The following is a 14,028-nucleotide window of genomic DNA, read 5'->3' on the forward strand; positions in this document are numbered from 1 at the left end:
ATTTTTATTCAATTGTCAAAATTTACATGAAACAATCTCCTATGCCATAACCAGCTTTCTTCAATTTGAGCAATGAAACATGAACATTCACCAAGTTCAAGATAAAATAAGTTACCTTTTGTTTGAGTGCCTGATCCAATCAACTTTCCTTTGCCATCCAACAATCTTGTCTTTCCATGCATAAATTCTACTTTGAATCCATTATTGAGTAGCTGTGCCACACTCAACAAATTGTGCTTTAGTCCTTCTACCCAATATGCATTATCATATACAAGTTCCTTGGTTAGTGAGATACTTCCTTTTCCTCTTATACAACAAGGTTCATTGTTACCAAATCTTACACGGCCACCATCATAGTCTTCAAAATATTTAAACTTAGTTTTATCACCAGTCATGTGATGAGAACAACCACTATCTATGATCCATGTATCATTTCTACTCATATGAGAAATTAGTGTCATTTTCTCATCATTATTAGACTCATCTTTTACAGTAATGTAGACAATTTCATCTTCTTCTTCTTCATCAGAATCATTAGAATCTTTTGCCATAAAACATGTTTTCTTACCTTTATCCTTGAATGATTTAAAGTCTTTCTTGCCATTTTACTTGTGACCTTTCTTCTCATCTTTGTTTTGTTTATTTGGGCACCTAGCAGCAATATGTCCAATTTATTCACAAGAGAAACAAATTAGAGGAACCTTACCTTTGTATTTTCCTTTTCCTCTTGAATATTTTCTTGCTAGTCGAGCTTCAACAACTTCAACATCAATGGCTAAACTTTGGTCTAATTCTTCATCACTGTCTGATTGTGGATCCTTCATCTTTTTCCCTTTTTCTTTGAGTGAAATCTTGGCTTCAAATGCTAATTTGATGTTCTTTGCAGCTAGAACATAATTTTCATAGTTGTCTAGCTCAAATGCAATCAATCTTCCAACTATGGCCTCTAAATTTATTTTATGATTTACCTTACATCTCCTTTCTTGAATTGCAGAGACTCTGATTGCATAAATGGGAAGTAGAGTTCTAAAAACTTTACTTATAACTGTCTCCTCATTGATATCTCCTCCAGATGCTTTGATTGCACTAACACATGCTTTAAATTTTTCAAGACACTTTGCAGTATTTTCATCCTCTCCCATCCTCATTTGATCAAATTATCCTCTCAAAATTTTTGCTTTGGCTCTTCTCACATTGTCATCTCCTCCATAGATTTCTTTAAGCTTATTCCACATTTCAAAGGTAGTTTTGCAATCCTTGAAGTCATCAAATTCTTCATAACTCAGAGCAGATGTTATATATATCATCATGTTATTGTGAGTCTTCTTTTCAGCAATATCATTGATAGATAATGTACTAGAAGGTTCTTCATATTTCTCATCCAGGTACTTTAGCCTGTATCACCAATAGAAGCCAGATGAAGCCTCATCAATCCTTGCCATGCTAAGAAGTTATCCCTATTAAGTCTTGGAATTTCCCTTTGGTAAGACATCCTAATCTTTAGCTTAAATCCTTGAAATCTTTTCCTGTAATTACCAATAGCTCTGATACCAATTGTTGGAATTAAAGATAGAGTAACTGAGGAGGGGGTGAATCAGTTACTAACAAAAATTTATCTCAACAAATCCCTTAGATGTCTTAAAAATCTAGTTACTACTTGTACTCAATAAACAAATGTTGTAACTCGGTAAATTAAACTATTACTTTCTTTTCAAGCATTCATGCATGTATCTGAAAATAAATTGAACACAAGAGACACCAGGCTTAACATGGAAACCCAATATGGAAAAAGCCACCAAGTAACTAGTCACCAATTTCTCACTCTTCTGAAGTGAGCCCTGTTATGAGCCAACCCTATTAAAGGTTACAATACACACTATCAAGTGTGACCCTATTAGAGGATTTAATCACCTTATTAGGAGTGGCCTTGCTAGAGGTCTTTAGAATAATTCAACTGAACCTTCACCTTTTAGAAGATTTACAAAAAAGCTCTTAAACCAACTCTATTAAGAGATTTGAAATCACTGCTACAATGGTTAGAAAGCAACAATGAATTGACCTAAACAAGATACAACTGAATTTTTTGGTTACAGGTCTCTATTTAGCATCATTAGATCCTCTTTGATCAAATATAGCTCTATTGCTCCTCAATGATCTATGATCATCCTTCAAATCTACTTCCACAATAATCAGTCTTCATATTATATTAATTCCACATTCTTTCTCCTCATACTTTTTAAAATTTGCAACTTGACTTCTTACTTATACCATTTAGATTGTCAAGTCGGCCTATTTACATGTTACATTTACCAATAAATTGTACATCAATCAGCTACAGATATTACTCTGAACAAATAAATGTTATCTCATAAGACAATGTAATCCTTTATTAGCTAACCCTACTTGGTAAATACTGCTCTTGGAAATTTCCTAAGTTAACCATCTTAACTCGGTTAACATTGCAATATCCTTAAAATCCTTTGGCTATCAAGTTTGCTCAGTAACAACTGAATCCCTCAATAAGAACTACTTCTTCTAAATTACCTTAGATGACCGAGTGAGCTTGGTAAGAATTATTTCTTCCAAATTACCTTTGATGATCGAGTGAACTCGGTAAGAACTGTTTCTTCCAAATTACCTTTGATGACCAAGTGAACTCGATAAGAACTGTTTCTTCCAAATTACCTTTGATGACCTAGTGAACTCAGTAAGAACTATTTCTTGCAAATTACCTTTGATGATCGAGTTAACTCGGTAAGAACTATTTCTGTCACATTTTTTTTTATTATCGAGTCAGGTTGGTAAACAGAGTCATTTGTCTAGCTGACCTTCTGAGCTTGGTAGACACTATTATTTGCCTTGTTGACCTTCTAAGCTCAGTAGACACTATCTGATGATTGATATGACATTTGTGTGACATCAAAGACAATACACAATTGAACAATTGTATTCAATAATCTCCCTCTTTTGCATTGATGGCAACACAACATGTTATAGCAGGATGAAATTTGAAAACAACTCTTTTAATGATAGAATACAAAACTCCCTCTTTCATAATAATCACTCCCTCTTTTACAAACTCTTACTATTTTGCAACTTTCAAAAAGATATGACAATATATTCTCCCTCTTTGACAACACATGCCAAAGACAACTCAAAACAACTAAATAACATTGTACCTAATGTACTAATTCATATGCAATATCTTCAATGGTTCGCTGCATCAACTAATAGATTTTCAATTCTGTTCCTGTTGATGCATCACTAAAACTATATTTTAGTGAGCTTTAGATAGGGGAATGACCCCTAACTTACCTCTTAGATACAAGAATGCATCCTTAGGTAAGGGCTTTGTGAATATGTCAGCAATTTGTTCTTTTGTATGTATATATTCCAATCTTATTTCTTTTTCTTGCACTAATTCTCTAACAAAGTGATATTTTATGGCAATATGCTTGGTTTTTGAATGCATCACTGGATTCTTGGAGATGTTAATTGCACTTGTGTTATCTCAAAATATAACAACTAGTTCTTTGATTTCTTGCTTCATACCTTTCAATAATTGTTTGAACCACACAATGTTCAAGCAATTTACTACTACTGCAACATATTCAGCTTTTGTTTTAGATTGAGATGTAAAATTTTGCTTTTTGCTTGTCCAAGAAACCAACCTTTTTCTGAGAAAGAAAGCTCCTTCGCTTGTGCTCTTTCTTTCATCAATATTTCCTACCCAATCTACATCAGTGAACACCTTTAAATCTAGTTTTCCTCCAAGTTTATACCATAATCCATAGTCTTTAGTTCCTTTTAAGTATCTCATGATCCTTTTGATTGCCATTATGTGATTTTCTTTTCATTTAGTTGAGAATCTTGCTACAATCCCTACTACAAGGGCAATGTCTGGTCTTGTGTGCACTACATATTGCAACTTTCTAATCATAGATCTATACAATGTTTGATCTACTTCCTTTGATTCATCATCCTTGGTGAGTTTTAATCCAGTACACATAGGAGTCCCAATTGGTCTGCAATCTTCCATACCAAACTTTTTCACTATCTCCTTGATGTATTTAGATTGAGTGATGTAAATGCCATTCTTATTCTGTTGAATTTGAAGTCCAACAAAGAATTTTATTTCACCAAACATTGATATTTCAAATTCTTTGTTCATTTTTTTGCAAAGATCATCATTTCCTATGAACAAAGTATCATCTACAAATATTTCTGCTAAAACAATCTTATTATCTGGTCCTTCCTTTATGTACAAACTGTTTTATATCATTATTTCTTTGAAAACCAATCTAAATAAGATAGTTATGCAATCTTTCATACCATTCTCTAGGGGCTTGTTTCAGACCATATAATGCTTTATTCAATTTGCAGACCATGTCTTTCTTGTCTAGATCAACAAACCCTTTAGGCTACTCAATGTAAACCTCTTCCTCCAATATGCCATTAAGAAATGTTGACTTGACATCCATCTGATAAACTTTGTATCCTTTGAATGCAACATATGCAAGTAAGGTTCTAAAACCTTCCAATCTTGCAACAGGAGAAAAAGTTTCTCCATAGTCTACACCTTATTCTTGAGGGTATCCTTTGCATACTAGTCTAGCTTTTATCCTTGATACCTTACCATCTTCATTTAGTTTGTTTCTGAATACCCACTTTTCCAATCATGTTCTTGTCTTTGGGTCTAGGTACAAGAGTCCATGTTTTTTTTCTCTCTATCTATTCTATTACTTCGTTCATAGCTTCAATCCAACTCTCATTGTCTAGTCCATCTTTGACATTTCTAGGTTCAAAATTAGCAAGTAAACAAGTGCCTTTCAACTTAATTCTTGTTATTATTCCTTCTGATTTATCACCAATGATCTGATCTAGTGCATGATGCTTTCTGACATACTTAGCTGACACGGGCTCCTTGCCTTTTGAATGACTTGCATTGTTATCCTTTCGTGTCTCAACTTTTGGTTTTGATTCTAGTTGCTCGGGTTTGGTAGATGCTAACTCAATAGTTTCTATTTGCAACTCAGGTTCTTGTAGCTTGGGAGACATTAGCTCAATTTGAACTTCCTGTGACTCGGTAATTGAAGATTCTAGAGTTGAGGATTCCTTAATAATAGCTATGCTTAGCATTGTATCAGGTTCAATGTAAAAAAATCTTCTGTAGTCTTTAGGTTCCCTTTTTTTTTCTTCTTCTGTTATTTTTGCAAGCTCATCAACTTTCACATGTGCACTTTCTATAACTTTGTGGGTAGATAAGTTAAAATATCTATATTCTTTTCTTTTCCAAGAGTATCCCAAAAATATTCCTTCATCACTTTTTACATCAAATTTACCTTTTCTAGATTCTTTCAAAGTGTAACATTTTCTTTGAAATACTTTTAGATAACTTACATTGGGTTTGTAGCCATACCACAACTCATAAGGTGTTTTGAATAAGTCTTTTTTCAACTGTACTCAATTCAAGGTATGAACTGCAGTGCTGATTGTTTCCTTCTAGTATTTGATAGCAATGTCTTTCTCAATCATTAAAGTTCTTGCACAATCTATTATAGATTTATTTCTTCTTTTTGCTATTCCATTTTTTTCTTGAGTTCTAGGTGTTGAAACCTATCTTTTGATTCCCCTTTCAATGCAAAAGTTATTGAATTCATGTGAAATGAATTCACCACGTCTGTCAGACCATAAGAATTTTGGTTTTTTGCCTGTTTCCTTTTCTACTCTTGCCAAATACCATTTGAACTTTTCAAATGCTTTTGATTTCTCTCTAAGGTACATGACAGTCATCATTCTTGAATAATCATCAACAAATAGAATGAAGAATTTTTTACCATTATAACTTTCAATGCCAATAGGTTCACACAAATCAGTATGCACAATTTTTAGAACTTCTTCAGTCTAATATTTCTTGCTTTTAAAACTAGTCTTTCCCATCTTACCAATTTGACAATTCTTACATAGACCAACCTCAAGTTTCTTTACATTGGGAATACCTCTTACTTTCTTAAATTTACTAATTTTTATTAAATTGTCAAAGTTTATATGACACAACCTCCTATGCCATAACTAGCTTTCTTCAATTTGAGTAATGAAACATGAACATTCACCAAGTTCAAGATAAAATAAGTTACCTTTTGTTTGAGTGCCTATTCCAATCAGCTTTCCTTTGCCATCAAGCAATCTTTCTTTTTCATGCATAAATTCTACTTTGAATCCATTATTGAGTAGTTGTGCCACACTCAACAAATTATGCTTTAGTCCTTCTAACCAATATGCATTATCACATACAAGTTCCTTGGTTAGTGAGATTCTTCCTTTTTCTCTTATACAACAAGGTTCATTGTTACCAAATCTTACACTGCCACCATTATAGTTTTCAAAATATTCAAACTTAGTTTTATCACTAGTCATGTGATGAGAACAACCACTATCTATGATCTATGTATCGTTTCTACTCATATGAGAAATTAGTGCCATTTCCTCATCATTATCAGACTCATCTTTTACAACAATGTAGATAATTTCATCTTCTTCTTCTTCATCAAAATCATTAGAATCTTTTGTCATAAAACATGTTTTCTTACCTTTATCTCTGAATGATTTAAATTCTTTCTTTCCATTGTACTTGTGACCTTTCGTCTCATCTTTTTTTTGTCTATTTGGGCACCTAGCAGCAATATGTCCAATTTCTTCACAAGAGAAATAGATGAGAGGAACCTTACCTTTGTATTTCCCTTTGTCTCTTAAATATTTTTTTGCTAGTCGAGCTTCAACCACTTCAAGATCACTATTTGAACTTTGTTCTGATTCTTCATCACTGTCTGATTGTGGATCCTTCATCTTTTTCCCTTTTTCTTTGAGTGAAAGCTTGGCTTCAAATGCTGATTCAACATTCTTGGCAACTGGAACATAATTGTCATAGTTGTCTAGCTCAAATGCAGTCAATCTTCCAACTATGGCTTCTAAATTTATTTTATGATTTGCCTCACATCTCCTTTCTTGAATTGTAGAGACTTTGATTGCATAAATGGGAAGTAGAGTTCTAAGAACTTTACTTATAACTGTCTCCTCACTAATATCTCTTCTAGATGCTTTGATTGCACTAACACATGCTTTAACTCTTTCAACATACTTTGCAATATTTTCATCCTCTCTCATCCTCATTTGATCAAATTGTCCTCTCAAAATTTCTAGTTTGGCTCTTCTCACATTATCATCTCCTCCATAGATTTCTTTTAGCTTATTCCACATTTCAAAGGTAATTTTGCAATCTTTGATGTCATCAAATTTTTCATAACTTAGAGCAGATGCTATATCTATCATCATGTTATTGTGAGTCTTCTTTTTAGCAATATCATTGACAGATAATGTACCAGATGGTTCTTCATATTTCTCATCAAGGTACTTCAACTTTGTATCACCAATAGAAGCCAGATGAATCCTCATCAATCCTTGCCATGCTGAGAAGTTGTCCCTGTTAAGTCTTGGAATTTCTCTTTTGTAAGACATCCTAATCTTTAGCTTAGATCCTTGAAATCTTTTCCTGTAAGCACCAATAGCTCTGATACCAATTTTTGGAATTAAAGATAGAGTAACTGAGAGGGGGGCGAATTAGTTACTAACAAAAATTTATCTCAATAGATCCCTTTGATGTCTTAAAGATCTAGTTACTACTTGTACTCGGTAAACAAATGTTGTAACTTGGTAAATTAAACTATTAGGGTCAGTGCAAGAAGTTGGGTCTCACTTTTGGCCAAAAAGTGAAAGAGTTTTTCCTGTTTTTGAAATTTTTTGTCAATTGATGTCAAAATTTGAGGTATGTAGAGATTGAATATTAAAAAATTCTAGAAATAAAATTTTTAGTGTTTGGAATCTCGTTTTTGAATATGTAATTTATTTGTGCACACATATGATAGATTATTTTTTTGGTATGGATCTTTAGAAAAAACTTTTTCAAAATACCTTTTTCAGGACCATACCATGGTCGTGTACGGACACCATAATTTGACACAAATAAATGAATTTTTGCAAATCCTTTTAAAGAGAGTTACCTAATACACCTAAGATTGATAACAATATTTTTTATTGAATCATTTTTTTAATATTAATATTGATTGGCTATAAAGGTAAATTTTAAAACCTCTCGTGTACAAACCACATAATTTGATCAAAATCTCACTTTTTTAATTATTTTTTTTTTAACATCAAAAGAATTGTATATAGATTGATGACATATAAATTAATTTAAGAAAAATTATAAAATAAAAAAGTTATTAAAGTTTTAGTGAATGTCACTTTTTAATGTTCAGGAGATAGTTTTGATTAATAAATAATGAAAAAATAGAAAATAAACTAATAACACTATAAAATTTACATTTTTGTAATCAAAACAGTAAGACCGATAATGGGTTTTTATCTTGTCAAAAAATTCAATAGGAATGACTATAAAAAAATTACGACAATACCAGAAATTGTCGATTAAATGCCTTAGAAAAAAAAGGATCACAAAGGCATGGCTTGGTGGGACCAAGCCTATGCCATGTCTTTCCCTAAGGCAAAACCCCATGCAAAAGTTGGGAGCCATACCAAATTCTCGCTCATGTCTCACGAATCAGGCACCCAATTTGTAATTCAAAAATTGGGTGCCTGATTGCTTTGAACCGTTGTACCTAACTTTTTCAAAATTGAGTACCCAATTCTTTTAAAAATTGAGTACTTGATTTATAAACAGGTACCCAATTTTTAAAGAATTAGGTACTCAATTTTTAAGCAATTGGGTACCCATTTTTAATGTACCCGTTGGGCCCCAAAAGCTGCCCCACCAACCCAATTTCAATGATTGAAATGATTGAACAACAGTTTTGATCTGCAACACTGAATTTCATAACGCTTATTCTATTTTCTTGTCCTCTTATACAATTTGCAAGCTACTGATTCAAATTCAAAATTTGTGTAAACATGGGATCAAAACAAAGAAGAAAGAAGAAAGCAAGAGTTCTGACAGATGAAGAGATTGAAACAAATAAAGAGAATGAAGCACAACGTCAATGAGAGAGAAGACAGAGAATTAGAGACTTGAACAATATTTGAAAGGAGAAAGACATTGAGGATACCACAATGGATGAAGAGGTCAAAGAAGAGAACCCAATACAAGAAAATTTAGGTGCACATTCTAATCATGTGTTCAATACAGGTGTGTCTCCAAACCTTCAAATTTTTTCTCATGATAAAATTGGTGATTTTTTAGAAGTAGGTTACAATTTAAATGATTTAGATTTGCTTCATGAGAAGCAATTGTCAAACGATCATGCACAAAACACTCCAATTGAAATGCCTGCCCCGAAAGAATTACCAAGAAAATTTGAAAATGATATTCAAATCCCAAATAATAGTGAAAATAGTAAAGTGTCTGAAAATAAAAATTGCATGAATGTAGACATAGAAACACCAACTATTGAACAAGCATGTTAGGATGATAGTAAAGTGTCTGAACATAATTTTCATATTCCTAATGATGTGTTAGATAATCTTGAGGGATTGGTTTCATGGAGACAAATTAGGACACATGCTAATAGATTGTATAAGATTTTTTTTATAATAAAAAATTTGGGTTTCAATGTCAGCTAATGTTGTAACTAATTAAAATGTCTAAAATAAGAAAAGTAATGAGAGGGTTGGGAATGTATGCAAAACCCAAGAATAAAAATGAGTCTTTAAAACAAGTTGTATCCACTGTTCCTAATGCCTTTGATGTTATCAGAAAGAGAAGTTGGTCTAAAGATAAGAATGCAATAGGACGAGCAATAACAATAGCTTTAGCTAACAAATCAACATCTAACAAAAGACTAATTATCAATATAAGTGGATATCTTAATGTGAATCGTAAGACTTTAGAAAGAGCTATAAAGAGAAGGGTTAACTTTGAATGTGATCCAGCAAATATTTTATGAACTTCTAGTGGTAGACTCCCAAGATGTGATATGAAACTTACTAGTGAAATCAAAAGTTTGATTAAAAATTTTTGGCATGATAATACAAGAGTATCACCTAATTCAATAGATGTTCTTAAATTGAGAATTGGGTCAAAAATACATGATCCACATCCTAAACACCTTTTGGACATGACTCAAAGTAAATTGTTTAAAAAATTTGTAGATGGTAAGATATTAAATATTACCATTAGTCAAAGATCTTTTGAAAAGTGTAAACCATGGTATGTAAGGATTAACAAAAAAAGAATCACATGTTTTTGTAAAACTAATATTCAATTTCGTTACCATTATGATGTATTTCAATCTATACATAGTACCATGCATAGTAAAGAAATGTTGCAAGAATGTGGTATAAAAATACCACCTCAAACTATAAAAGATTTCATATCAGGTTTGTTTTGTAAGCCACCTAATGATCAATACTTTCTTTTCAATGCATGTCTTTCTAGTACATGTGATATGTGTGGCAATCTTTCTTTGTTAGATGAATGTTTGCATGAAAATAATTTGACTACTTTTGGACAACAATTAGTTGAGGTAAAAAGATTCAAAACTATTGAATATCCATTGAAGGATGGGAACATTGGAAGAAGGTGTGATCTAGTTACAGATAAAGTTAGTTGTCATGCATTTATGGATGAGTTTAAGAGTGTGATCATACCAAAATATGTTAAACACTCTCAATATTCTAGATGGCTTGATGGACAATTTTGCATATGTAAGAATACATTTTCAATTGGTACTATACTTTCAGTTGTTGATTTTGCAGAGAACTACACGCTTGCACCGCAAGAAGAGGTACAACCACAATATTACAATTCAGTGCAAGTAACAATTTATGTTCATATAGTTTATATGCATGCACTTGATAGTACAGAGGAGGATCAAAAAATAGTGAGAGAGTACCATTTTTATTTAAGTGATAATAAACTCCATTCATCTGAGTTTGTCCAATATTGTTTCAAGGTCTTATATGATAATTTAAAAGAGAGACAAATTCAAATGACACAACATTGGATACGGTCAAATAATTGTACAAGACAATTCAAGAATGCTAGAATGTTCTATTGGTTGAGTGGGACACATAAGAAAACTAACATCCAACATGTGTGGAGTTTTTTTGAGGCTGGACATGGTAAAGGAGAACATGATGGTGCTGGTACATGTGTGAAGAGAGCCCTTAGTAGAGAGCAATTAAAATTTGAGGAAAAAGCTAAATTCAAAAATGCACATGAGATTGTCGAATGGTGTAAAAAATATTTATACATGGGATCAAGTCAAAACTCTACAATCAAATGTTTCTTCTACCTAGTTGAAGAAAATAATATCCCTTCAAGATATGATTGTGATACAATTAGTGGGTCAGCTAAATGGCATTCATTTAGGAGTTCAGATTCTAACACTTGGATTATATGGACTAGGGAGCTTGCTTTTTTTTGTCACTTTTGTCTTGCAGGTGAATGGGAAGAATGTTAGAATACAGAATGGCTTGAAGATTGGCAACAAAGATCATTAGCACCTACTGACATGCATTTTGAAGATGATATAGTAAATGAAGGCCAGAATGTTACATTTGCATCAGAAGACTATAATCGTATTTCAGACCTCATAGAACCTAGTATGCACAATTTAATTAGATTTTTTTGCGATCTCATGCTTCAATTTATATAATTTTCATATGTACACTCATGTGATTAAAGTGTTCCTATACTTTATCTTATCTTGTAGGACATGTTTATGTTGTTATTGCACCTAGTGATAATGATGAACAGACTAAGTATTGGCTAGCTAGATGTGTGGAACCTAAGAAAAAATTAACATGTCATCAAGTAGACGATAATGGTTTTGAGTATCCAATCGGGTCTGTTGTTGTAGCTAGCACCTGGCTATGTAGATACCTAACAAGAAGAAATGGTTTGCCAACATTTGAAGACTACCAAACCAAAAAGAAGATTTTACACTTTTCTCATTTGGTTTTTGCAACAAATATCAAATTAGAAAGATACAAAGGGAGACCCGCCAATAAGGTATTATGGAAAATTTCAATGGACAAGCACGAGACAATCATAGATGCATTGCAAAAGAGAGAGGATGTACATGGTATAGTGGGATGACTACATTTAAATCAAACACATGTAATTTTTTATTATTATTGTATTGTTTTTATATATATTTACTTATATAGTTTAATTACATGTATGTTTATGTTGTCAATACCAATTTAGAGAACTTATATACCTCTTATTCAGGTCTCAATTACAATTTATGCAAATTTAAATGTTAAAGTGGATCGAACATCAACATCTTGTGCAATTTCACATAGTAAGTACATACAAATTACACATATATTTACATAGTTTAGATACCTTGAATATTAATTTATGTGTTTATTAACATGTTTGTTTTTGTTTTACATTTTTATTTTACAGGACCTCATTTGAAGAGATGTGTTCAACCAATTTTATGTTTCAAATGAGTTCACTAAACTATAAATATATCATTGACATTGTCTTACATATATTGTGAAATATGTTGTACAAACTAATTCAAAAATGAGAGTTTACTTCTATTTGAAAGTTAAAGGTATGTGCACTTGATAAATTATAAATTAATTGTCAATTTAAGTAATGACCTCCTATTTTGTTCCATTACTTTTACATTCGAGCATGTTTAAATTAATGTTTGTTTGAAGTTTCAAATTACTATTGATTGTAATATTAAAAACAAGTCACTTGTACTCAATTTAAAGATCATTACTCATTGTATTGATTATATGCTAGATCATTACTCATTGTATTCATTGTATTGATTATATCTTACATTACCAAACAACACATTAAGATCACTTATGATACATTTTTAGGTATGTTATACATACATGTGTGTCTTAAGGGGACATGGGAGTCCTAATAGGTCAATATGTCTGTTATAGGTTATGATAGGTATTCATATGTTTACTACCACATAATAGGTCTTATTAGGTGATAATGAGTCTTACATTACCAAACAACACATTAAGATCACTTATGATACATTCTTAGGTATGTTATCAATACATTTTTTAATCTGGTAGGTCAATTTTATTTGTATGAATCTCAATGCATAAATTTGATGTGATATTTATCCAATAATGCTCTATAGCTAGTTAAAATTATTGTTCATTTTGCATATATACTTACAAAATGTGTCATATGTTCATGAATAAAATATGTTAGAATAAATAAAATGGTTTGAATATACTTAAAACATGGTGAAACATAGTAATATATGTACTACATACACAAGCATGATAAGAAGTCATAAAAAAATAGTACATGGTCTAACATACATCATAATATGATCTATGAAGTGAAAAAATACATGGTCTAACATACAATTTTAACTATCCTAACACAAAGTGTATACATCATAAATAATATACATCATAAAAACACAATCTATAGGTGCCAAAAAGACCTAATCTATCTGATCGAATATCATCTTCGCTCCATGCGAAGAGGACTCAAATGGATCATCATGTGTAATATGAGTCATCTTGTCATGTCAGACACCCTATGAGGTAGATGTATCACCCTATGTAACATGAGGCATGTCTCATCATGTACATGCTTAATTGAAATGGGTCTCAAAATCTAGCTTGCAAATAAATTAAATATTCACTACATAATAAAATAAATTATACCACATGAGATGGGTGTCCCTCAGTAATGGGAGGAGGCGCACTATCAAAACTACCAAATGCAGCAGTGGTGACGTCCTGTAATTTACAATACATACATTTTTTTAATTTGATTTTAGAGCATAATGAACTATACATTATGTACACAAATCACAATACTGACCTCAAATGATGATGTAAGTACCTCCATCTGGCTAAGTCCTGTGCTCTTAACAACACTCGTGGTTATGTAGTCCTAAAATTATGGATACATAAATATTTAGTCAAAATTAAATATACATGAATAATTACAAAGTACATAATTTGTACACTACATTTTTTATATACTGTAAATTTAACATGTATATATAA

The sequence above is a fragment of the Cupressus sempervirens genome, chromosome 1 (assembly GCF_028749045.1).
Source record: "Cupressus sempervirens isolate cs-2001-9-10 chromosome 1, ASM2874904v1, whole genome shotgun sequence".
NCBI lineage: Eukaryota > Viridiplantae > Streptophyta > Pinopsida > Cupressales > Cupressaceae > Cupressus > Cupressus sempervirens.